A 26,996-nucleotide genomic window follows, 5' to 3' on the forward strand; every position below is an offset into this window, starting at 1 on the left:
TTAAAGCTGTCAGGCTGCAGGACACTTGCTGTGACATGTGTGTTTTGTTTTAACCCTTATCACAAAAGATAATAAACAGCACAACTTGCCAAAGCTATCAAAATATATCATTAGCTTGACTTAAAACACACAGAGATTCTTATGCTCTCAATAGCACAAAGAATGCTTCCGAGGGCTTCCCCCCACCCCACCCCACCACAGACCTGCTTCTGAATGCTTTGGAAGAGTTAGCATACTGTGTTACAACAGAAATGGCTATTCTTATCAAAAGAACACGGACTGAACGGAATGAGGCTGTGATCGTGTATTATATGCTGACACACACGATTCAAGCAGCGGATTCAAACCAAATGCAGCGTTGTCACGGCAGTTGACCTAGTTAGTAACACAGAAAGTATGGCCAGAGAAAGTAGTGACACAATAATCCCTGTGTGTCCTACGAGCGGGTCAAGAGCAAGAGGTAAGTCAAATCAAATCAAATTTATTTATATAGCCCTTCGTACATCAGCTGATATCTCAAAGTGCTGTACAGAAACCCAGCCTAAAACCCCAAACAGCAAACAATGCAGGTGTAAAAGCACGGTGGCTAGGAAAAACTCCCTAGAAAGGCCAATTTGATTTGATTTGATTTGATTTGAAGAGGTAAGTGAGCTTTACTCAGTTCAAAATGGGACTTCTGATCAGTATCGAACCTGAAGCTATGCCCTCTGGTCAAGTATGTAGCCCAGGTTCACCCACTTGGCATTGTCCCAATCTTTATTACACAAGGGGACCGTTTCGGGGAACACGTCGCTGTCTTGTGAGGTCAAATGAGAACAAACGAGTGTCTGCTTTGTTCCTATGGCCAGGAAGGAAGGCTGTGACACTCACCGTTAGGATCTCATTAGTGATAACAACAACCGAACAGAGCCGTCCCTGCCTGCGTGTCTTCCCCAACAAACCAGACCTCACCAGACCAGACCACAACAAAAGGCAGCCAGGCTACCCAGTGTCTTCTACTCATCCAACATGGTGAACAACAACAGTGTGATAGACCAGGCAAACAGACCAGGGACGGTCAATAACAAAGCCAAGTGAACTGATGCTCCGGGACTTTTATTAGAGCCCATGTGGATATGGTTTACTCCTCTCCGAGCCTCTCAAAGTCATCCACACTCATTACAAAGCCTAACTGAAGGCTTCCACTAGGAGTGTGTGTTTTCAGCAGGGTACATGTCTTCCTTCCACGGGAACGCGGTTTTTCTCTCCAGGATCCCACAGTACATAAGGGGAGAGGGGACGGCTGTGGATAGAGTGAAAGGGGACCCACTGATCATATATGTCCCACATCGCTTTGAAAGGCAAACCGTGACTCCCTAGACAGCAGTTCCTTAAAACTTGGATGGAGCCAGCGGTTTTGCACTCAATAAACGTTCAATTCTGTTTACGGGAATTATGGTTTGGAGTAGTGGGCTGCTGCCACCGCTTTCCTGTAACGGTTCTCAGCAGACCACAACAATGCCTTCCCTCGGTGACAGTCTGCCTCACAATCTGATGGGGACCGAGATGCGCCCGCTTGCCAGTTCATTAACAAATCCTCTAACATTAAAGAAAATGTACAGTTATCATTACTCTGCACCAAAATAAAAGTTAAAAACAAAGTCAATCCTGAAATCAAATGAATAGAAGACCTGCACAAAATACAGATGAGTAGGTTGTAGAGAGAAGCCGAGGGACAAACGGAGCACGTCCTCTCAGAGAGTGCGATCTTAAAACTAAACGTGGCTAGACCATCACCCTGCTGCGATTCACTGCAGAGGTACCTTTACTTGAATTGTCAAAGCACCACCTACAGGCCAGCTGGGGTAGTTCAATAAGCAAACATACCTGCTGGTTCACTTTCCATAACAAGAGAGAAATGAAGAGACAGCCAGTAAGAACAAAGTAACATGTCTGGAGACACACAACATAAGCAGGAAGAAAGTAATAAACATACGACCAATCCACAGACAGACACGTGCCAGACACACACACACGCAGACAGAGACAGACAGACAGATACACCCCTTGCATGTAAAAGCCCCCTGTGAAGAGCCACCCCGCTCACGGTACAAACTCTGCACACTCAGAGAGGTCACGCTTTCCGGTTTTCTTAAAGGTCAACACACCTACTTAAGAGGCTCCAATTTACTTTAAAGCACATTATGAGGAGGAAAAAAAACTCTTCAGCAAAACAGGCTGGCTCTCAAGTGGAGCTTTGCGTTTACTAAATGCGATGACAGTTGGCTGTCTGCTAAGGACATTGGATTAAATATCTGATAATATCGAGGCTAATGAAAATATTTAAAAAGGTTGAAAACTCCACCGACCAGGAGCTTTTAAATTACCAGCTTGTGCCTTGACAAGTGAAAACATACAAACAGCAGACAAACACCCACATTATAAACTGAGGAGTAATGACCCTCTCTAATACACAAACTATGTGACACAGACAAAAGTGTTCCAGGCAGCCTACTGACGCCGAGGGAAGAGAAAGCCTCTTGGTAGACTCTTGTAGATGCCATTCCCTATCACGCAATGCCTCTCAGTCATAAACACATGACAAATGCGGCCTTAATCATTTTTTACGAGCGGGGATGTGCAGGAGGCAGCGCATGGCTGGAGGGGAGAGGGGAGCTGCGCGAGCAGCAGGCAGCCCCCGCTCCACAGAGGAGAGGGCCGGAGTGGTAAAGGCTCCTCTGGAACATCACTCGGCCAGCCGGCCTTTGATCTCCACACCGCAATTACGCCAACATCCATATGAGCATGGAGTCGCCTCGGCAACAGACTTCAAACATGCACATGGACACATTCTCATACACACGCACTGTACTGTACTGTATGGAATTATACCCACGTGCTCCTCTCTACAGTAAATGATGTACCGTCTCCAGCAGAGAACCTGGGGATGAAAGGAGGCCCTGTTCCCTCTCTGATCCCTCCATTAATGATGGCTGCTTGCTAACGCTAATACAGTTTACTCTTGTTGAAATGAGGTCAGCTTGGTATGTAGTGGTTTACAACACTGCACTCCAAACAGGGATATGATGGTCTAGCAAATGGACGCGTTTTCCTCTGGCAGAATTCTTTGCCTACGTTATATAACATGGAAGTCATATCTGTCAGGGCCGTGCACAGACATTTCGGGGGGCAGGTCCAAAACGCTTACTTTCCTAATTCATTACTCGAAATTCGTAAAATGCAAATGGTCTCTGTATCAGAACATTTGTATTATGGCCTATTTATTTTCTGCAATATCACATTCGTCACTCATTGTAAGCAAGCTAGAGCCAATGACTCCTAGTAGGCTACTACCTAGAGATGAGATGAGTGACATCAGAAAAGTGTCTACCAGCTGACCATAGTGGATGATGATGTAAATCTCCTAGTTAGCTAGCTAGTTTGCGATGCTGTCAAAACAAACCATTTTACTTCATGTCAGTTTGTTCTGCTGATGACATTTGCTTATTACCACCAAACACTTGAATTCGCCCCTTCTCTGTCCATAACAGTGAGAAACACACATAACAGGTCCAATTCCATAAGTAGCCTACCAGTAGGCCTATTCAAACTATCCACCCGGCGCCCGTAGCAAGCACAGTGCTTGCTACGGGCAAGCACAAGCACAATGCAAAAGTCAGGCGAGTGCACGCTTGAGGCGGGAGCGCGGGGGGAGGATTTATGAGCTAGTTTGATTTGCAATTCGTTACATACATTTTTTTTAAATATAAAATTCAAAATAAAATAATTCCACTTAGCTGCGAAAGCACTTTCTCATAGGAGGGCCAAAGGGCAGGTGCTCGAGCACTGGTTGAGCCCTATCTGTGCACGTGCCTGTCTGTCACGCAACAAAAGGCCTTTCCATTTGCAACGCTATCTGAACATGGTGATCAAACAGGAAATGATTGAAAAGGAAAGTGTGTAGCCAAAACGTATGCTTGTGACAAAAATATGAGAACACACCATCATCAACAACAACTGAAAAGTCTGCCTGAAAGTGAATATGTGATTAACAGACATTGCAAACACTGCACTATGTAAATGAACACAGTGCCGTGGGCCTGGAAAATGGCCCCTCGAGTGTCCCGAACCAAAAAAAAGACAAGACTGGCCTGTTTACCTTCTATGGTGCTCCTCTTTATTCTCTACTCACATTAAAAGCTGAGATTACAATTTGTTTTGCTGTTTGCTTTGAATAGTCTTTAACCATATCATCATCTCAACTGTTCTGGGGGAAAACACGGGAGCACGGCGACAGCCAAATGGCAGTCTGGCGTCGCCACAGCAGACTGGCTGCTATTAGGGCTGAGAGCAGCATTTAGTGTACATTTAGGGGCAGCTAAATCTACCTGTAATCATCTCCGTACAGGTGTGGGCTCCACTCTGGACAAGGGAAGTGGCCCATCACTTGTCAATCAGAAACACTTTGATGTCTGCATTGTTCCACGCTCAGCCCTCAGGACACAACGGCACTACTGTTTGCCCATTTGAAAACGCCCCGAGATTTATTGCATTTCTCACAGTAAAAAAAACAGAACCACACAGAGGTAACATAAGAAAAAACAAAATCCTGCCAATGACTGACGCTCCGCAACGTCATGATTCATCAGATTTATGTGTTTCTGTTGCAGCGTTCCCTCCTCCTGCTGTCAGACAGACAGACAGACAGACAGACTGTCATGTCAGGAACATTTTTGAACAGACAGTCATCAGTTGAACAACTTCCCTCCGAATCTAACGAGTCTGCCAAGCGAAGCAGAGACAAACAAAAGCAGGAACAAACTGTTTGACGCCGAAACCTAGAGGGCAATTGAAAAAGTGCGATACCCATCCTTCAGGTGAGTGGTTATGGACAGTATGTGACTGTTGCGTAGATAAGACAAGTATCCCTTTCACCTGTAATGGCCATCTCCCAGTCTGCTCTCCCTGTGGCCAGGGAAGCTCCACTCCCCTCAAGGTGCTCAAGTGAAAAAGCCCGTTCTCATCACCCCTATGGCCACACCAGCACTCTGCAACAGGCCGTGGCAAAACCATAGGGCCCATATATCAGGTACTGCATGAATGGGACATAGAGAACACTGTTTACCAGACCTAAACAGATAGATTTGGAAACATTCTGACACAATCTCATTTAGTCTGAGTTCACCTGTAGAGTTTATGAGACAGAGATAAGTCAGGCAGGGCTTGAGATGACAAGTCAAATAGAACCGCTGATTACACCAAGAACCCCTCTGACCTGTTTACTAGGAAACACATACAGTAGTTGAAAGCACATGTTTGTGAGTCACTATGAACATCTAAGTTGCAGATGTCATTCTGATTTCACTTGAATTCCATGCAAAATATGTATTTGGAGATGGCGAGTCAACCCAGTAAGACAAAGTATTCATATTTTCGAAGAAGAGCAAACAACACATGTAAACAGTGAACTCTTCAGACAAAACCAAACATTTTGGGGGAAAACAATTGTAGACATCATAATATTTAAAGAGAACCATCCTTATGATTTATTGGCCCTCTCCATACGACATGCATTCCTATTTTGGCTTTGAGTCACTGAATGTTAATTTTTGTTGTCATTTAAAGCCTTTCCCCCTTTGATATCGTATGGAAATGTGCCATTTTTCATGGAAAATGGAAGCCAGATGGTCTTAATACTTAATGAAGTGCAGAGTTTTGGGGGCTGCTTTGGTTTTGCAGGGTTGACTGTGACTGGAGTGTCAGAGCGGGCTGAGTGCCACCCCCAGGCAAGTCCTGTCACAGAGAGACTATCTTATTGGTCTGGAGTCAGTAGAGCAGCGTGGGTACGGTAGTAGTAGACAAACCAACTCCACAGTGGCTGAGGGATCACTTTAACATGGGGAGAATAAAGAAGCTTCACAATAGGACTTTACTCTGAGCACTGTAAGCCTACGGTATCGAAACATCACTCATAACTATCTGCAGTTACTGGTTAGAAGGGGGACACGCTTTAAAACCGTTATTGAACATTGGGAATTGACCATGGAAGTGCTTTGGAAAACATTGGTTCAATGTCTCGCAGTTTGAGCTGATATAACATAAACTGAAAACAGGACTCATTCATTCATGGTTATGGATGGGTGAGGTGTAAGGGAGTCGACAATTAATAAGAAAATACACATTTTGTAAAACGGAAGGTCTGTGGTTGTCCATGCTGTATGTAAAGTCAGCGGGGTTCCTCCCTATTTCTGAGCACTGACTTACCATTTGTTCTTTCTTCTGATGTAGTCTTTCTCTGAGAGGTTAATGAGGTAAATCATTGGCTTGGATGTCAAAAACAAGTATTTGTTCAACACTTCGATCTGTGAGAGAGAGAGAGAGAGAGAGAGAGAGAGAGAGAGAGAGAGAGAGAGAGAGAGAGAGAGAGAGAGAGAGAGAGAGAGAGAGAGAGAGAGAGAGAGAGAGAGAGAGAGAGAGAGAGAGAGAGAGAGAGAGAGAGAGAGAGAGAGAGAGAGAGAGAGAGAGAGAGAGAGAGAGAGAGAGAGAGAGAGAGAGAGAGAGAGAGAGAGAGAGAGAGAGAGAGAGAGAGAGAGAGAGAGAGAGAGAGAGAGAGAGAGAGAGAGAGAGAACAAGAACTGAGGTTCCAAACTTTCCAAAGTAGTCTTTGAGGAGGATGCAGAATAAAAAGTGAAGCCAAATCAAATTAGGATCTTGTTTGGACTCTGCAGGGAGCCTCTATAAAGCGTTTAGATCAATATCAGGCCGGACTGATGTCATTAGTTTGTTAACAAAAAAGTCATATAGAAATACCCCCCAAAAAGACAGCATGCGCATTCAATTGTGATTTGCATATCAGACCCATTTGTCTCAAAAGCAGGAGTCTGACTTTCAGGCCAGATGAAAAGATAAAGCTGATAAATGGCAGTAATACATTTGAGTGTGACATCAAAGTCTTACCTCCTTCTCAGTCCAATCGCGACAGTAGCGGACATGTTTCTTTTCATCCGCGACCCAGTTCTTGATTTTGAGCATTACGTCCTGTTCGGGATTAAAAAAGAATGAACAAGAAGCCATTAAAGGAGATGAAAAAGAATACAAACCCAGCAGGGTACAGGGTAATTATTTCCTAAATGCACGGCATCCTGATGACCAAATGAACAATGCCTGCTCGTATTGAAACAGGAGAGGCCGGGCTTTGACAGGGATGGCACGCACAAGCCCCCCCCCCCCTCTCTTAAAACAGAATAAAATGCCCTCTAGAGAGTCGCACTAAGTTCACCTGTTTGGCACACGTCATATTCAATATGGACCATCCAATAATCAAAGTATGAAGAGAGAAAGAAAGGGGAAGAAAGAGAGAAAAGGTAAGGCTAGTTGGTTAGTAATGTGTGTGTTATTTTAAATCCCTCAGGCTCTCTGCAGTGAGCAGTCATAGAATATGCACTAGTCAGGTACTAATTACACACTGTTCCTCCTGGAGAAAATATTAGGCTTTTCCAGCAATGTTTGCCATATTCATTACTGAAGCAGTTGTGGGTTGAGAACCCATAGGCAAGACTGGGCCATGACAGGATCTGGGAGCGGGAATGGGTGGGAACATGGGAGGGAGGCAGTTATAAAAATTTGTAATAAAGAAATTGAGCCTATTATTGTTGATCCGACCCCCACAGAAATTAGCGGAACACATTCTTTTTGTTCCTTTCAACTTAACCTCCCCCTTCATATAAAAACTCCTCCACCCCCTGCAACACTCCCCCTACCTCCTCTTTCCTCCCCAAACCCTCGCAGCACTTCACAATCACACAACCCTTTAAAGAACAGAGGAAAAGAGCCTGCCAGAGCCTCAATTACACAATGGCAGAAAAAGCTCCACACACTGACCCCCAGGCAGCTGCATTCCCTCTCTGCACATCTCTCTCTCCGCAGGAATTCTAAAGGCCTTTTAGTCAGGCAGCCAGAGTGCGGCCAGCAGGAGAGAGAGCAGGAAGAGCGCCACACAGTCCGCCCGCGTCAGCCCAAGTCTTCACAGAGAGATTAATCATGTGTGAAATGGAAACAGCAAACGGCCAGTGACACAGGCTGAACTCTCTCCAGGTTTCCCTCATCAGCTCTGGGCCTCCGTGCAGCGCTCCTCTAACAGGCAGGTGTTAATAAAAGGCATATGGGTCCCACAGGGGTCAAACACATACGCCTGCCACCAGGAAACACTGCTGGGGGTCCATGCTGCTGAATATTATTGTTTGTTACGGACAGGGAATTCTGGGATGAAACATTGTCCTTGTTCAATGTACATTATGATCTCAAAATGGATCGAAGTGATCATAACAACAGTCTTTTAATAGGAGTTCGAATAGCACATTATGTTGCAACATTAGGCCTATACAGTGTTTCACAATATGCAAAGACATATTTGCCTGTGAACCCACAATCAGCCAGTTGAATTCATGCTGAATAAATACATGCATGGTTCAATTGGCCGAGTATTCTCAGAAAAAGGCAGATGGCATGGTTTCAATCACTTTTGAACAAGTGCAGATATCATGTCTATTTTACAAGAGGAATAATCAGCCTCAGTTATAAAACACCCCATGTTTGTCTCAGTCCTATCAATACCCAACACATGTAGGTAGCTATAGAATATTAAGTAACATCATTATTTGTATAGAAATGTGTATAATATGTCACACTACAGAAATGTAAATATCTGTACTTAAATGCGTGTTAATTCAGTATTCAGGCGTATTTTCGAGAGAGAGAGGACTAAGTGAGGAGCTCTGGGAAAACAAGCTGCAGCTCCAGGAATCAGTGCTTCATTCTACGTTCTCGTTAATTACTCAGTAAGTGCTAATTATTACCGTTTAAATTCAAATACATGGTATTTACCTGGTTATTTTATGGTACTCGAGGCACTATAAAAGGACGTGCTGCTAAACCATTTATTTATTTACATTAAGGAGAATCATGGTATACGGTGACAGAGGTACTGCCTACCCTAAACCTGGACATAAACAGAAGGACGAAGGATGCTCCCAGTAAAACAAAATAAAACTCAGCTGAACGTGTCAAATACCAAATTCAGCCTGTAAGAAATGCAGCATTTGATAAGGACCATTCTCTCACTTCTAAAGGAGCCGTCTATAGATTTCACTTGGCAAGGCATACACAACCTTTGACAAGTAATGTAAATTATTTTTATTCATTGCCTAAAATTGTCAGCAATTATGTGCGTCAGCGGCCACCTGCCTGGCCTGAATGGCTGCCCGTCTGCCGGGCTGCTAAGGGGGATTACTCTGAGGGGGACCGACCGGCCGGGGCCCCTGCAGCAGGTGAAATGGCCCCGCTCGTTAGTGTAATGAGCGGTCAGAGGCTCCATGTGCAGGGGTTCTGAAATTGAGCACGTCGCTCCCTCTGAAAGGCCAGATTACCTCGCTTACTCTCCCATTCTGCATTGGGTCACACTCCCTCCGCCCTGCACAGAGCACATCATACAATCACGACAGAAGCAAAACTACCACAGTGAATACAGCAAAGCTTCGTTATATATATATCAATATTATTACTTAGGTTTGGGCCCCGCATGCATTTCGACATGATATACAGTATATTTCGACGCCCTCTAATCTTACACAGTCTATTCTGTGTCTCACTGCGGAGAACCGAAGAATGTTCTGTCAAAGCACATTTATTGTATTCATATCTGGGATGTGGGATTGTGGGTCACCCATTGTATGGCCTCACCCAATTTCCAGAAACTGCTGTGGGTGCGAGAGCGAGCTAGCGAGAGCTGTGCTGTGATTTGAGTATTACTTCAGATGAAAAGAGGCTTGTGAAAACACTTTCATTAGCCCAGCACTGTGACCCAGGGTTAGCAGCTGAATACCTAACTCTCTATTCATGATTTCAACAGCAGAAAACCCCTGACCCCCGATCACTTTCAATCTCAGAAAAAGAGAGAGAATGGCGCAAAGAGAGGAAGGAGACCCTATGGGGGGGGGAATAGAAGAAAAAAAATCCTCATTGACACTGTGTGTGGAACGCAGGGTTATTATTTGTGCTCAGGTGCTGTGTGGGAGCTGCATTGGACATGCTGAGACATTGACTCACGTATTCAGGTTTGAGTTTCTTGTCGCTTCCCCTCACGGCCACCTTCTCCAGCTTCTCCATAATGGGCCCGATCATCTCCTCATCCTTCAGCCTCAGCTCCTCATGGATGATCTCAATGTCCCTCACTGGGTCCACGTTCCCCTCCACATGGACAATGTCCTCATCCTCAAATGCACCTACAATACAGCAAGAGGATCACATCACTATAACACACTACCACATGCACAAGTACTTGAACCTTTGCTGTAGCTACAGAAATACATACAAGCACACACCACAGGAGGTTGGTGGCACCTTAATTGGGGAGGACTGGCTTGTGGTAATGACTGCAGCGGAATTGGTGGAATGTTATCAAATGCATCAAACAGATGGTTTCCATGTGTTTGATGCCATTCCATTTGCTCCGTTCCGGACATTATTATGAGCCGTTCTTCCCTCAGCAGCCTCCACTGATACACGCACACACACACACACACACACACACACACACACACACACACACACACACACACACACACACACACACACACACACACACACACACACACACACACACACACACACACACACACACACACACACACACACACACACACACGCACACACGCACACACACACGCACACCATCATCAGGATCAATGGCATCGACTGTTCCTCAGGTCACAAGTTGTACTATGAGTACTGAGATCACCAACAATGATTACATTCTCAGGGGAAAATTGGACGAATAAATACATCCACTTCAAAAAGCACAGTGGGAGAAAACCATGGTAAATGTAATAGCCAAATCACAATACATTTGACTATTCTACAAAATACATACCGTAAGCAAGCACACGTTTTGTAAGCACCACTATGAATCTTCAACTTGCAGTGTCATGGTAAATTCCTCTAACAGTTGTGGGCTCCCCCTTTTACTTACATGGAAAACTTTAACTCTTTGCCAACTTTAGTACCCCAATGTGTGAGTTTAGCCAAAGGCGTTTCTGTTTTTATTGTGCTGAGAAACAAGACAACTTTCTGTACCTGTGCCTGTGCCAGAATGTACATCTGTATGGTGTGTAGCTAGTTAATTTCTAAGAGGCTGTCTGGCACAGCCTCTTAAAATGGTGAGGTATAAACCAAACACAAACAGTTAAATAATGCCCACCTGGAAATAAAAATGTATTCATACGTAAAATGTTACTGTAAATATAAATACATAAAAACAGGGCCTTCCCTCTGCTAATCAATGGCCTAGTTGCAATGGTCTTGATGGTGATTAGATAATGAAGCACTTAACCACACAATTTAGCCAGCCACTGATGATGTCCTCCTCCTGATTCTGGAGAAGGGCTCAGGGTTCCGGCCACGGGGCAGGAATGGAAGGGTAGTGGGAGGCATCTGTCAGACGGGGACTGACATCCTTTAACACCAGTCATGGCCATCTCTCTGGCCCACTATCTACTATGTCATTAACTAGTGTCAGCACAGTGATCGTTACCATTCACCCAACTGGCAGGTGACAAGAATCATTTATGGCTTCCGGTTGATATTTTAACTTGTTTTCTGAAACTTTTACTTCTATAAAGCCACGAGTAAAACACCATGTAACTAAACACAAAGATGTTGTTTCTGTGTATGGTTAAGCTCATGAGCAGCATACCCTTACACATCTTCTTCTACCTGACAAGCATTAACAATGAGTTTTTTGAAAATCATTTAATCTGTTTTCGTAAAACACTGGTCTTCAGTTGCACTTAAACCTTACATTTTCACGATAAATGAAGCTTTATCATCCACCTGTGTAGCAGGGTTGTGCTAACTTCAACATTGAATTGAGAGAGCCTCGGAAATTCCAATTAAATTCTAGACGTTGAATTAAATTTGTCGCAAACAGGATACAGAATTGCAATTTGAATTTGAATGAAAAGGAAATAGAATTTCAGTTAGTGAAATTAAATCAAATTCAAATGCCTCTCCTATTCTGTATTAGGTGTAATCTATAACAATATACATATTGTACATAAAACGTGTCATTATATACATGCATCGCTCATCCATATATGTATATGTACATATTCTTATTCATTCCTTTACACTTGTATGTTTAAGGTAGTTGTTGCGAAATTGTTAGATTACTTGTTAGATATTACTGCATGGTCAGAACTAGAAGCACAAGCATTTTGCTACACTCGCATTAACATCTGCTAACCATATGTATGTGACCAATAACATTTGATTTCATTTGTTGAAACAATAGATTTTCAGGACAAAATCTTAAAATGAATGATTAATGAAAACAAAACCTATATGCGAATATTCAAAGTCATTCTTTTTCATTAATCACAACAACAAACCATATGGGGGAAATACTACATTTCCCAGGATCCACTACTTTAATCCTCAAGTTGGCCCTAAAGCTTTAGAAAAAAAGCCAAACAAATGAAATGATTTGTTGCCATAAATTTGCTTATTCTAAGCACTAACGTTAAAAGAGTACAGGAAATGAACATTGTTTCCAGAGAAAAGTGATATACTATTTGTTATCTAGTGACCTGTCAGATTCAATGAAACTCATGTTATATGACTAAGTGGAATTTATTTGAATTGCACTGAATTAAATTCTACTTCCTGTCACTCAAATTCAAATTCAAAATCCTGTGGGGTTTGGCCAATTCAATTTCAGTTTTAAATCGTGAGTTGAATGGGAGTCAATTCCAAAATTCTGAATTGAGCACAACCCTGCTGTGTAGTGTCTGTCAGGACATTGAAGCTCAGGTTAAAGCATTGCTGTGTTAATGGAAGATGCATGATATGTTTGGCATCTGCGTGTTTTGGCGAAAAGTTACTTTATATTCGAACAGCACTCCCGCTTGAAGTGTTGACACCTCAGTGGAGAGGAGTGTTGACAGTTGAGGCCCAGTGAGGAAAGTACATCATTTGATTGATTCATGCCACTTATCATGGCTGTCATACTTCTGATTTAGAACAAGTTTCAACCATGATTCATGTTGGAAATGTTGATGATTCATGGCATGGATGGGTGTTTTAACAGGTATTACAACAACACTGCAATTTCCTGAGACTTCCTCTCCCCTGTTTAACTAATTGAGTTATGTGCTGTGTTATATTTCAGCAATAAGGCCAAAGGGTGGCCAATATATCACGGCTAAGGGCTGTTCTTATGCACGATGCAACACGGAGTGCCTGGATACAGCCGTTAGTCGTGGTACTGTATATTGACCATATAAGACAAACCCCAGAGGTGCCTTATTGCTATTATAAACTGGCTACCTAAGTAATTACAAAAGTAAAACGTTTTTTTTTTGGTCATACCCGTGGTATACTGTCAGATATATACTACCGTTCAAAGAATTTGGGTTCACTTAGAAATGTCCTTGCTTTTGAAAGAAAAGTATGTCTTTTGTCCATTAAAATAACATCAAATTGATCAGAAATACAGTGTAGACATTGTTAATTTTGTAAATGACTATTGTAGCTGGAAACGGCAGATTTTTTATGGAATATCTACATAAGAGTACAGATGCCCATTATCAGCAACCATCACTCCTGTGTTCCAATAGCACGTTGTGTTAGCTAATCCAAGTTTACCATTTTAAAAGGCTAATTGATCATTAGAAAACCCTTTTGCAATTATGTTAGCACAGCTGAAAACTGTTGTTCTGATTAAAGAAGCAATACAACTGGCCTTCTTTAGACTAGTTGAGTATCTGGAGCATCAGCATTTGTGGGTTTGATTACAGGCTCGAAATACCCAGAAACAAATAACTTTCTTTTGAAACTTGTCAGTCTATTCTTGTTCTGAGAAATGAAGGCTATTCCATGCAAGAAATTGTCAAGAAACTGAAGATCTTGTACAACGCTGTGTACTACTCCCTTTCCGGAACAGAGCAAACTGGCTCTAATCAGAATAGAAAGAGAAGTGGGAGGCCCCGGTGCACAACTGAGCAAGAGGACAAGTACATTAGAGTGTCTAGTATGAGAAACAGACGCTTCACAAGTCCTCAACTGGCAGCTTCATTCAATAGTACCCGCAAAACACCAGTCTCAACGTCAACAGTGATGAGGCAACGCCGGGATGCTGGCCTTCTAGGTAGAGTTGCAAAGAAAAAGCCACATCTCGGACTGGCCAGTAGAAATAAAAGATTAAAGTGGGCAAAAGAACACAGACACTAGAATAACTCTGTCTAGAAGGCCAGCATCCTGGAGTCGCCTCTTCACTGTTGACGTTGACAATGGTGTTTTCCGGGTACAATTTAATGAAGCTACCATTTGAGGACTTGTGAGGCGTCTGTTTCTCAAACTAGACACTTGTCCCCTTTCTCAGCGGTGCACTGGGGCCTCCCACTCCTCTTTCTATTCTGGTTAGAGTCAGTTTGCATTGTTCTGTGAAGGGAGTAGTACACAGCGTTGTATGAGATCTTCAGTTTCTTGGCAATTTCTCACATGGAATAGCCTTCATTTCTCAGAACAAGAATAGACTGACTAATTTCAGAAGAAAGTTTTTTTGTTTTTGGACATTTTATGCCTGTAATTGAACTCACAAATGCTGATGCTCCAGATACTCAACTAGCCTAAAGAAGACCAGTTGTATTGCTTTTTTAAATCAGAACAACTAATTTGAGCTGTGCTAACACATGAGTGATGGTTGCTGATAATGGCCCTCTGTACACCTATGTAGATATTCCATTTAAAAAATATGCTGTTTCCATCTACAATAGTCATTTACAACATTAACAATGTCTACACTGTATTTCTGATCAATTTGATATTATTTTAATGGACAAAAAAAAGTGCTTTCTTTTAAAAAACAAGGACATTTCTAAGTGACCCCAAACCTTTGAATGGTAGTACATATATACATTCTTTATGTGCATGTTACACTGGCTTCTTCTTCTTCTGACATTACACAAACAAGCAATCAATCTATGGAAATGCAACTGCTTACGTCACCATTCAATCATTTTGAACTCTGATGGCGTGATGAGATCAACAACAAAATGACAGATTAACATGAAATCAAATTTGCCAGTCTCATTCGAGTCAACAGAAGCTCTACACCTTGGTGCAAGCTATCATGATCATGCGTGTCGTTGTCATACTCATGGTAAAATGAACTTATCCAATTACACTTTGCCTAATCAGGCTGTTTTGGTTCCTCTCCTCTTCCAGAGGTACTCCACAGTATAAACAGTTCACTTACGCCACACAGAAAGAGGCCAATCAGTGGAATTATTGTTTTGCTGCTCCAATTTGCCAGCTCCCAGTTCTACACTGATTGGAATGAAAATGTGCTATTGTGTGCACGGTCCCTTCATGAACTTAAAGTGAAAATAACGCAATGTGAATCATCTGTGAGAGGCATCAATGTATATACTGACAAAGGATAGTCCTTCTTTTTTGAGATAGATCAAACAAGAATGTGTGTGAGGGATAATTGTTCTATGGGCTGTATCTCTAATATATATATTTGTTGGAAAGGCTGGACATAACAATAACAGTCATATGTTGACAAGGTTAATCTTCTAAATAACAGGCCTCCCAACAAACAAATAACTCACGATTACACACACGGAATTCACAAGTGGATTGTGAGGAAGAAGCTGTACCGTCTAGGTTGAGGAGCAGATGATCCCCTACCCCTTCAGTGATCTACCAACAGCCTTTACTGAACACTACGTTGCAAAGTCATTTACTTGCATTTCCTCTAATTTCACATTTACATCACACCAGGCCCATTCAGGCCTTAGTAACTGGGCTACTATCTATGCATGAGGAGAAAGAGGGAAGAAGAAGAAAAAACCCGGAGGAGGTAAATCTCCACAATTAGGCCTTTAACGACTGGGTCTGGGTAGGCCTCTGTGAAGACGGCACTTATGAGACTGCGGCGCCACACAAAGCCACAAGGAAGACAGTAAAAAAAAAGAAAAAAAAGAAGAGGGTGGGGGGGGAGAGAGAGCCTGGTTTCAGGAGTCAAGTCTATCTTCCAATTAACATTTTACTGCTTTGTTTCAAATACTGTATGTTTTGAAGAGACCATTAGCAGGTGTTCCTTTATTGACTGAACAAAGGGCTTTATCTTTTAAGGGCCCGAGCGGCACAACAATGCTCTGACCAGAGAATGGCCGTAAAGAGTGGAGTCTGGGGAAGCCTTGCCTCAGCAAAGTCATGGGATAGGACTCTTGCGTTAGAGCACCAGTGAGAGCACCAGTAGCAGCACCAGTGGGAGCACCAGTGGGAGCTAGGGACTAGGGATACAGAGCAACAGTGCCTATCTCTCTAACATGCACTGCCTTCTCTTTTGTTAGCATGTCTCAATAGATTGACTTTGCCTTTTACAGCATCTGCGATGTAGAATTCCATTCCCATAGTGAAAATAATACAATTCACAGACATAAGAAATTACAAATAGGTATTGAACAAGGTCTGTTACGTCTCTAGTTCAAATCATTTGGCACAATAATGGGCTCATTGATTGTTTTTGGTTTTACAGCTTGTTACTCCTCTGGGTTGCTGACATGTGAGCTTTCAATGAACCAGGGTGACAACTGTTTCAAGAGGCCGTATATTTTCAGTTTGCAGAGGTGAAACACTTGAAAACAAGCAGCTAGTTTAAGGGACTGATGTCATTACTTTTCCGTCTAGTACAAAGACAAGGAGAGACAGGAGAAACATGTCACAAGTAAATACTGATCAAACTGACTCCTCTAGGCCTCCCGAGTGGCGCAGCGGTCTAAGGCACTGCATCGTAGTGCTAGAGGCATCACTACAGACCAGGGTTCGATCACAACCGGCCATGATCGGGAGTCCCATAGGGATTGGCTCAGCGTCATCCGGGTTTGGCCAGGGGTGGCTTTACAAGTAGGCTGTCAATGTAAATAAAAATCTGACTTGCCTAGCTAAATAAATGTTAAATAAAAAATGTATAAATCGTGTTGCTACCTGGAGAGGCTATGTGGTCAACATAATTCAGTCAAATTACAGTCATCGCTGGGGCTGAGCTCCTGCCATCCAGGAACTGTACACCAGGCAGTGTCAGAGGAAGGTCCATAAAATTGTATGGCTGATGTTTTACGTGCTCCTAACCAAATGTGTTATTTTTGTATTAAAAAATTACGTTGTTTGTAACTAGTTTTTATATCAGTCCCTTATTTTGTACATAATGATGCTGCTACCATCTCTTATAACCGGAAATAACTTCTGGACATCAGAAGAGCGATTACTCACCACGAACTGGTAGATGCTTTTCCTTTAACGAGTCCGACGTGAAGGATATACTGCATTCCCGGGAACAGGCCCAAATCCACGTCATTTGCCTTCTGTGAAATCGTAGGCGAGCGAGTAAAACCCCACTGCCATCCGCTCTATTGACAAACATCCAGTCATTGGAAAATAAAATCGATGACCTAAAAGCAAGACTAAACTGCCAACGGGACATTAAAAACTAATATCTTATGTTCCACAAGGACGACATGGACATCATACAGCTTGTGGTTTCTACACTGTATCGGCAGGATAGAACAGCAGCCTCTGGTAAGACAAGGGGTGGCGGACTAAGTTTATTTGTAAACAACAGCTGGTGCACGATACGGAAATCTCAAGGTTTTGCTCACCTGAGGTAGAGTATCTCATGATACGCTGTAGACCACACTATCTACCGAGAGAGTTTTCATCTGAATTTATCGTAGCTGAATACATACCACTACAGACCGATGCTGGCACTAAGACCACCCTCAATGAGCTGTATACCCCCACAGGAAAACAGGAAAATGTTTATCCAGAGGTGGCACTCCCAGTGGCCGGGGACTTTAATGCAGGGAATCTTAAATCTGTTTTACCAAATTTCCACCAGCATTTAAATGTGCAACCAGAGGGGAAAAGAACTCTAGACCACCTTTACCCCACACGCAACACATACAAAGCTCTCCTTCGCTCTCCATTAGGCAAATCTGACCATAATTCTATCCTCCTCATCAAACAGGCAAAGCGTCAATACAGGACTAAGATCTAATCGTACTACACCGGCTCCGATGCTCGTCGGACGTGGCAGGGCTTGCAAACTATTACAGATTACAAAGGGAAGCATAGCTGAGAGCTGCCCAGTGACATGAGCCTACCAGACGAGCTAAATTACTTCTATGCAAGTAACACTGAAACATGTAAGAGAGCATCAGCTGTTCCGGACGACAGTGTGATCACACTCTCTGCAGCCGATGTGAGTAAGACCTTTAAACAGGTCAACATTCACAAGATCGCAAGGCAAACGGATTACCAGGACGTGTACTCTGAGCATAAGCTGACAAGTGTCTTCACTGACATTTTCAACCTCTCCCTGTCTGAGTCTGTAATACCAACATGTTTCATAGTCCCTGTGCCCAAGAATACTAAGGTAACCTGCCTAAATGACTATCGACCTGTAGCACTCACGTCTGTAGCCATGAAGTGCTTTGAAAGGCTGGTCATGACTGACAACACCATTATCCCAGAAACCCTAGACCGACTCCAATTTGCATATCACCCTAACAGATCCACAGATGATGCATCTCTATTGCACTCCACACTGCCCTTTCCCACCTGGACTAAAGGAACACCTATGTGAGAATGTTATTCTTTGACTAGAGCTCAGCGTTCAACACCATAGTACCCTCAAAGCTCATCACTAAGCTAAGGACCCTGGGACTAAACACCTCCCTCTGCAACTGCATCCTGGACTTTCTGACAGGCCACCCCCTAGATGGTAAGGGTAGGCTAGAACACATCCGCCACGCTGACCCTCAACACGGGGGCCCCTCAGGGGTGCATGCTTAGAACCCTCCTGTACTCCCTGTTCACTCATTACTGCACGGCCAGGCACGACTCCAATACCATCATTAAGTTTGCCGATGACACAACAGTGGTAGCTAAATAGCTAATCAAATTGACCCTTTATTGCACTAACTCTCTTGCATTGACTCTATGCACACACATTGGACTCTACCCACAAACTCACACAAACGTACACTGACATCCCAACACACACATAGGATGTGTTGGATACTAATTTGAGCCAGTTGGTACAGCAGGAGAATTACCCTGCAGCAACAGGAAATGTGAATTATTATGTGGATTATATTAATGGACATTTTTCATTAGGTCAAATCGAGTCTGAAATTTAAAAACTAAAATACACTAAAAGTTCGCATTTCTCAGCAACAAAAGAGCGATCAAATTATCATACATCTGTACACACACTACATATGCCCACACATACATAGCAGGTGCACAAATGCATACTGACTCCACACACACTCATTCACATGTACCACATACGCTGCTGCTGCTGTCTATTATCTATCCGGTTGCCTAATCACTTTACCCCTACCTATATGTATATAGCTACTTCAATTACCTCGTACCCCTGCACATCAACTTTGGTACTGGTACTTCCTGTATATAGCCACGTTACTTTAAAAGTCTTTATAGTTATTCACTATGTATTTGTTCCTCGTGACACTATTTCTATATATTTTTCTATCTTTATCGTTAACTCTGCATTGTTGGAAAGGGACCCGTAAGTAAGCATTTCACTATTAGTCTATCACGGTTGTTTAAGAAGCATGTGATAAATAACAGTTTATTGATTTTATTTGACTCACTGGCTGCTAACTTCCTGTGCATGTTTTCACATGCGAGAGGGGGAAGAGCAGATCTGAAGCGCTTGCATTCCTGGCCCCGCTTTTAAGATGTTCTATACAAATCTAATACCGCAATTCTCCTGGTATTCAAAGCAGTAAAACTACTTTATGAGTTTGTCAGGAAAAGCCCATTATAGCCGTCTTCCCTGCATCAAAACTCTGGCAATGTAGACAGGATTATTTATGTTGATTTCTTTTTATATATATCATGAAAAAAAAATGTTGATAGCAGACTTGCATGTAGGACTCATCTCACTTGTTTTGGGTTATTTAGTTTCTCAACGGATTGCAAAAATGGAAAGTACATCTTTATCTAAAAAGAAATGTTTAAAGACATCAGAAATTGTATGTTTGTATATCTAAAAGGACATCCTCATGTTTCCGGCAAGAAACCATATTTCCGAATTGATTGTAAAGAAATGACAGTGTTTCATCCTATGAATATCAGTCGGCTACCTCAAGGTATCTCCCATTCCAATATAATCTCAAGCCAATTGCAGTACTTCCAAACAAACCGATGTATCAAATGTGTATCCTTTCAGCAATATTTTTGTCACTGAAAATAGGTGCCAAAGTGAAGAGCTGACATCTGACTGGGAAGATAACCTCTCAGTCTAGTTGGATATTTATGCAGTTGAAGAATGAATGCACTGGGGAGGCTACCGTTTTCATTAACTCTGATAGACAATAATGGTGTTCATTCGCTTTTCATTTAAGTCTCCTCTGTCATTTTTTTAAAGCCAGTGGGTCCGAGAGCGCCTTGATTGAAAGGAACCATCATATGCACATCACTGTTGTCCCACATCATTCAGAGAACAAACCTTTTTAGATTCTTAACTACCATAGCGGTGCTGATTGCACAGGCACCAGCAATTTCCTAACCAACCGCAACCTGAACAATGACGTGTTCGGCTTTCACACCCTCCAGCCTTTCAAAAGGTGAATCATTTTACAGTTTGGAAAGGGATCACCATAGCAACTCCTCTTTGAGGGGTTTAGAATCACCGTCCAATAATTCTATGATCATCGGGCCCAGCCATTCCCAATGGTTCTTTTCACAGCAGACAGGGAAGGGGGGCAGGAGGAGGAAGCAGAAAAATTCTACAGTCTATTTCAGGCAATTCATCCGCCAAGCCCCATTAGAATTCAAAATATTTCGACCTTCAATCACCAAGCATGTTATCTGGAGCTGCTGTGATCTCCAGTCAAGATGGGTAGACGTTTTAGTCTAATCACCCACGATGAGTGGAGGCTGACAAAAACTCTTCATTCTGCCAGAATCCCAAATGCTCATTTAAACGGTGAGACAGTATATATCAACACAGGCCACAAACACGCTGGAGGAGGATTCATGGTTTCCACCGGTAAATAGAGCAAAATGCCGTGGATCCGCTCTGTGTCTCTAGGAAATCACATCACTCTGTAAGACAGCAGATGATATAATTGCAGGAGCACACACACACACACACACAACAGCACATAGGCTGTGCATTTAAAAAAAAAATGATTGCGCTCTTACAGAACATAAATAGGAAGTAACATATCCCATCCTTTCTTTGCTTTGGCGATTAAATTAAACTATGGAAATGCTGTAATAATTGAATATACATACATGGAATACTTGGAAATGGGGCTGGGGTCACGTCAGATACTATTTCTCTGAATACTGGAAATAGTTTGGAGTATGTTGTAATGACTACTGAGTACAAATCACACCGTGATCAAACTAGTCAGTGACAAATGCTCCCACATACAAAACATGAGTTTAGACTAGTTAGACATGAAGTGCCTCTCTAGTAACGGAAACAAAGGTAAAACACAACCATTTGTGCATTTTGTGGCTATCCAACTGAACAATAATTTCCGTGAATGCAGTGTGACTAGCTATAAGCATTTCACTACACCCGCAATAACATCTGCCAAATATGTCTTTGTGACCGACAAACATTTTGATTTGATTTACTAGGAAGCTACAGAGTGCTACATTATGCTTTCATCACAGTCATTTCCTTTCCATCACAAACAGTATTTTACAATGTTACCAGTGGATGATTCTGTCAGTCATGTTTTTACCCAGGGGACACAGACACTAGAAGTGCCTAAAGGTCAGAAGTAACAGGGCGAGTTGTCATCACCAGAGGTTCCTGTGTACAACTTCTCTGCGAGTCACATGATCACCCTCCACACCAACACCACACAGGAAGGCCAGCATTCAGTCTCATTCCCCAGACTCCCGTTGACATCATTTGGCAGATACATCAATGCAATAGGTAAATACTACCAGTATCTGGGTTGTTGACTGGCAATTTCTTAAGTTCAGATGTTCAAGTTCAAAGTTTTTATTTATCAAATTACAGACAGCAAGCAATCCCTGAAATACTTGATATTACTGTTAAAGATTCAATACTCTGGCAATATGTGCACATGTAAGATATAGTATCGTAATGCTTTGCTCTGCCTTCTTCCGCTGGTTTAAGTAGAATCTTGGTTAAACGTAGTAGTATGCAGGTGCTCAAGGCATTTTAGAGGGAGTAGAGTGGGAGACAAGATAAACTGATGTTTTCCAATTGGTTGACCACATCCAGTCTTTGTGGATGAATGTACTACATTGTATGCTACTTCTTTGGCTACGCACATTGAGCAATTAATACACATGGATGAGAATGACTCACAACTGTGTACAGTATCAGGCTATGGCGAACAGATTCATAAGCATAAGATTTCTGATACTGCCTTTGGCCTGCTCATGCCGCTACTAGGGAGTAGTCTGTGAACATCCTGTTTCTTCAATAAATAGTTGGAGATCAAACCAGTGTGAATTAGGCCATGTGGGGAAGCATATGGTTACTGGTGAGGGACACAGAACAGTCGAGCTTGAACGTGTCCGTGTCTGAGGAAGAGGATCCAACGGTGTTACAGTCACTGTAGAAGCACTGGGAGCACATACCCTTCAAACCATTCCCTTGTGAAATATGGGAAACTAAGGCATTCAATAGAATCAGCCTTCAGGATGCCAAAATGCTTCATAGTTATTGGAAGGTTACGTTAAAAGCAAATCCACTGTTTAGACATTTTTTTTTTAAACCATAGGGGTTGAAAAATGTTCATAACATGCACACTACTGGGAGAATTGAGCAACTTGGTCTGACTTGACTTCAAAGTTCCAACGCCAGGCTGAAAAGCCTGTTTGACAACTGTCTGGCTTCCATAAGGCTCCAGCTGAGGTACGTAAAGTCGGAGAACGCACTGTTTAGAACATAATCACGCACTTCATCAATATGCCAACCAGTTAATGATACAAATATACATAAACAAGAGAGTGTTGTTTTGACTATAGAACAAATCATAGTAGGAACCGATCGCAATAATCGAATTGAAAGGGGAAAGTAGGGGAAAGTAGTGTCTAGGGGAAAGTAGTGTCTAGTGTCATTCAAGGAAAATGAAACGATAGCAGATAGGCCTACATTTACAAAGGGTTTCCATAATGGTCATTGGGAATAAAGTAAAAGGGTTCAGTTTTACAGCTGATCTAGTGTACAGTATGGCTGAGGATTCACAAACCTCCACCTCATTGGATAAGAATCAGGTCAACCAGTCTTCCAGTTTGGCACAGGCACATGCACTAAAAAGCACTTCACTGACACTCGGCTAGTGCTCTGCCCTGTAAGATGTTTGGAGAAACACGTTTCTAACTTTCAGACAAACATACTGTTCCAGACAAGAAAAAGTGTGCTCACCACAACCGTATAATCAAGCAATATAAAAGAAGTGCCTGGAATATTGCAGCCTGTACTGTAATTGCAAAACAAAACCAGCAATGTTTAATGGGTAACTTGTGGAACATACCGCTTAGTCTCTAAGGAGTCCACAGAGGGACAACAATGGTGTGTCAAAACAGATAGTCGTAAAGTCCCAGTTAAAGCATCCACATAATTTCATCCCTATTTAGAAAGACTGTTTTCTACACACAGAAAAAAACAGAGCTGGTTTTGGTTTGAGGATCTGCTTCATTCTTTGTGTCAACAAAAAAGGCAAGCACATACAGTGTCTCGTGAAAGCCTACACAACACTGGCAAAGCTTTCCCATTTTCCTGACATACAATTAAATAAACATTTATTTTTTAAATTGGGGAGTTTCCGAGGGATCTGCATAACCTAGTCCACACTTTCAGAGTGAAAGAAAATTGATAAAAATGGGTCCAAATTAATACAAATTTTAAAAATGAAGAAGTCTTGATCGTGCATGTCCTCACACCCCAGAGGCACTACTTGTTGGTTGAAGTGCTTTTGGCAGCCATTACAGTTGTGAATAATTTGGAATATGATTTTTACAACTTCTCAACACCTCTTGGAAAGCCATTCTGGTATGTCTTTTGCATTCACATGTGTGTAATTGTCCTGCTAAAAAATATAACTCCATCCCAGGGTTAGGTATTCAGAAGACAGAGGCAGGGTTTCATTTTTATTTTGATCCTGACAAACTCCCCAGTCCCTTGTCGATGACAAGCATGCTCATAACATGATGCTGCCACCACAATACTTGAAAATACAGAGGATCAACATTGCATTCACTCCACATTACTGGCCTGTATGGCAAAGTGAAAAGAAGCAGGTGTTAAAAAATATATTCCAAACCATCCATTATGTTTGCAACAAGCCCGTTAAGTAATACTGCAAAACAACACAGCAAAGAAATGCACTTTTTGGCCTAAATTAAAAACAAAAGGTTTGGTTAAAATCCAATACAACACAACAGAGTGAAACCCTCTGTATTTCCAAGTATTGTGGTGGCAGCATCATGTTATGGATATGTTTGTCACAGGCAGGGACTGGGGAGTTTGTCAAGATCAAAGAAAATATAGAAGGAGCAAAGCCCAGGTAAAAAGTTAGAGGAAAACCTGCCTCAGTCTTCTTCAAACTCAACCCTGGAATAGTTATATTTTTTCTGCAGGATAATTACACATATTTTAATGGCAAAGACATACCAGAATGGCTTTCCAAGAGGTGTTGAGGGTTCCTGGGTGGTCCAGTCTCAGTCCTGGCTTACATTTGTTTGAAATCTGAGAAAATATTTGAATATTGCTGTCCATCAATGATTATCGACCAAATTGACTGAGCTTTGAAAAACTTTGACAAAAACAGTGGATGGGCTTATATGTTGCTACGCAACGCTCCTCAGTTTGGCAACAAAAACAATAACAATGGTGGTGGGGCGGTCAGTGGCGCTGTTACCCCCTACTGCGGATTCCATCTCTGAGGCAGCAAAATGTGAAGACTGTTGAAAGTGTGGTGAGACTTTCACTAGCGGCTGTACGTAAGCACGTATCATTTGACGCAAAACCCGAATAACAACATCTTGGAAATACATTTCAATGCATCCATAAGTACAATGTCAAAACAAAGTCATTCAGGTAGATAGAAATATAAGCCTCTAAATGTAAGTCCCTGGGAAGCCTCTAAACGGTGTTTAGAAACAATATTAACACGGCTGCTTCTCCCTGAGGCCACTGCAGACAGAAGACAACACAGTATCACAGGAAACATATTGTACCTGTATCTTTAGTCAGAATACGAAAGGGAGAGGGGGATACCTAGTCAGTTCTACAACTGAATGCCTTCAACTGAAATTCCGCATTTAACCCAAACCCCTCTGAATCAGAGAGGTGCGGGGGGCTGCCTTAATCGACATCCACGTCTTCGGTGCCCGGGGACACATTCATCTAGTGATGTAACGTCTATATAGTACATGTTATACCTGTTAAAAACAGTACAACCTCACTAGAACAGGGATTTCCCAGAGACAGTCGACAAAAGTAATGATCACAACGTATCCTCCGTAGGCAAATCTCACCTAACATGACTTTGTCCTAGTGAGTAAATCATTGCTATAGCTTAGTTACAGTGGGTGGTCCTCAATTGCATCAACAAAAGCAGACAACCTCCTCTCAGACCAGTTGTCTAAGGGAACTAAATCCTTCCATACACAACACACCCTTTCATGAAAGTCATTTTACACTTGATACAGTACTATATTTCAATAGTTTGTTATAATAGCTAGGAAAGGAGGCTGCATTGTGATGCGGTTCTGTGTATTTGAAGAGAATATAACCGAATGCCTTCTTCATACCTTCTTAATCACAGGACAAATAGAAACCGTGTAGAAAGCAAGCGGCAGCAGGATATCTGTTCCACGGCTGTGAAGAAATATGAAAATGTCACAAGCTACACATTCGAGATATTCATCAGAGTCCTGAGGTAGTTCACGACGTACAGTCTGTCACACAAAGTCAGTTGAAAGGCTATTGGAAAATGGCCTCGGATCTGAAACGACACACTTATACTGTCCACCAAGTAATCCCTTGCAGAGATGACCTGGGAACAATATGAGAAAATGGTCTGTATTTTAACCCTGTCCATTTGACTGCTCTCTGCCTGCCACAGCCCAGTCACTAATCAGAGCTCTTTTCATATAATGGCAAAGTCAATAGCAGCATACAATCAGTAAACAAATTCGGCAATTTTTAAAATAGCCTCCATCCACATTTTTGTAGCAGCAATTTAAATTATTCTAGCGTGTAACACGTTAATTATGTAAGACAAAGACGATGTCGAAGGCACAAAAGAACTTCAGGCGTTGACCTAGACAAGTGAGAAGTATTTTGTGGGGGTTGTTTTGCGAATGCACTCACATCTGTGTATTTACTGAGAATACAAAAGGCTGTTAGTGGGCATGATAAACCGAAAGCAACAATACTGAATTGTACCTGTATTACAGAATGACCTTTCAGCTTTCACTGAACAGCGCCAACTAACCCTAAAAGCCATTTATCTGCACAAAAATGAGGGAAAACTCAGCAATGTTTCAATATATTTAGTGTGATGCAGGCTGGTATTGCATTGATTTCATATCATTTATAGGATATGTCATATAAAACACAGAAATAAAATATTAAAGGCCCAGTGCAATCAAAAATGTGATTTTACTGTGTTTTATATACACGGGAGTAAACAAAACATTAAGAACACCTCTTTCCATTACATACTGTCGATTGACCAGGTGAATTCAGGTGAGCTATGATCCCTCATTGATGTCCCTTGTTAAATCCACTTCAAATCAATGTAGAGGACGGGGAGGAGACAGGTTAAAGAAGGATTTTTAAGCCTTGAGACAATTGAGACATGGATTGGGTACGTGTGCCATTCAGAGGGTGAATGGGCAAGACAAAAGATTGAAGT

General features: G+C 42.2%; 1 pseudogene across 1 annotated transcript in view; it reads right to left on the minus strand.

Annotated features, from left to right (window-relative positions):
* LOC124043868 overlaps positions 1-26,996 on the minus strand; it is a 43,141-nt pseudogene that overhangs the window by 11,402 nt on the left and 4,743 nt on the right. Inside the window, exons 5-7 of the transcript XR_006840392.1 lie at positions 10,084-10,259; positions 6,937-7,017; positions 6,244-6,341 (exon numbers count right to left, since the gene is read on the minus strand). The product of XR_006840392.1 is annotated as an obg-like ATPase 1 (transcript). The remainder of the gene's footprint in view (positions 1-6,243; positions 6,342-6,936; positions 7,018-10,083; positions 10,260-26,996) is intronic.

This window comes from Oncorhynchus gorbuscha, linkage group LG09, assembly GCF_021184085.1.
Source record: "Oncorhynchus gorbuscha isolate QuinsamMale2020 ecotype Even-year linkage group LG09, OgorEven_v1.0, whole genome shotgun sequence".
Taxonomy (NCBI): domain Eukaryota; kingdom Metazoa; phylum Chordata; class Actinopteri; order Salmoniformes; family Salmonidae; genus Oncorhynchus; species Oncorhynchus gorbuscha.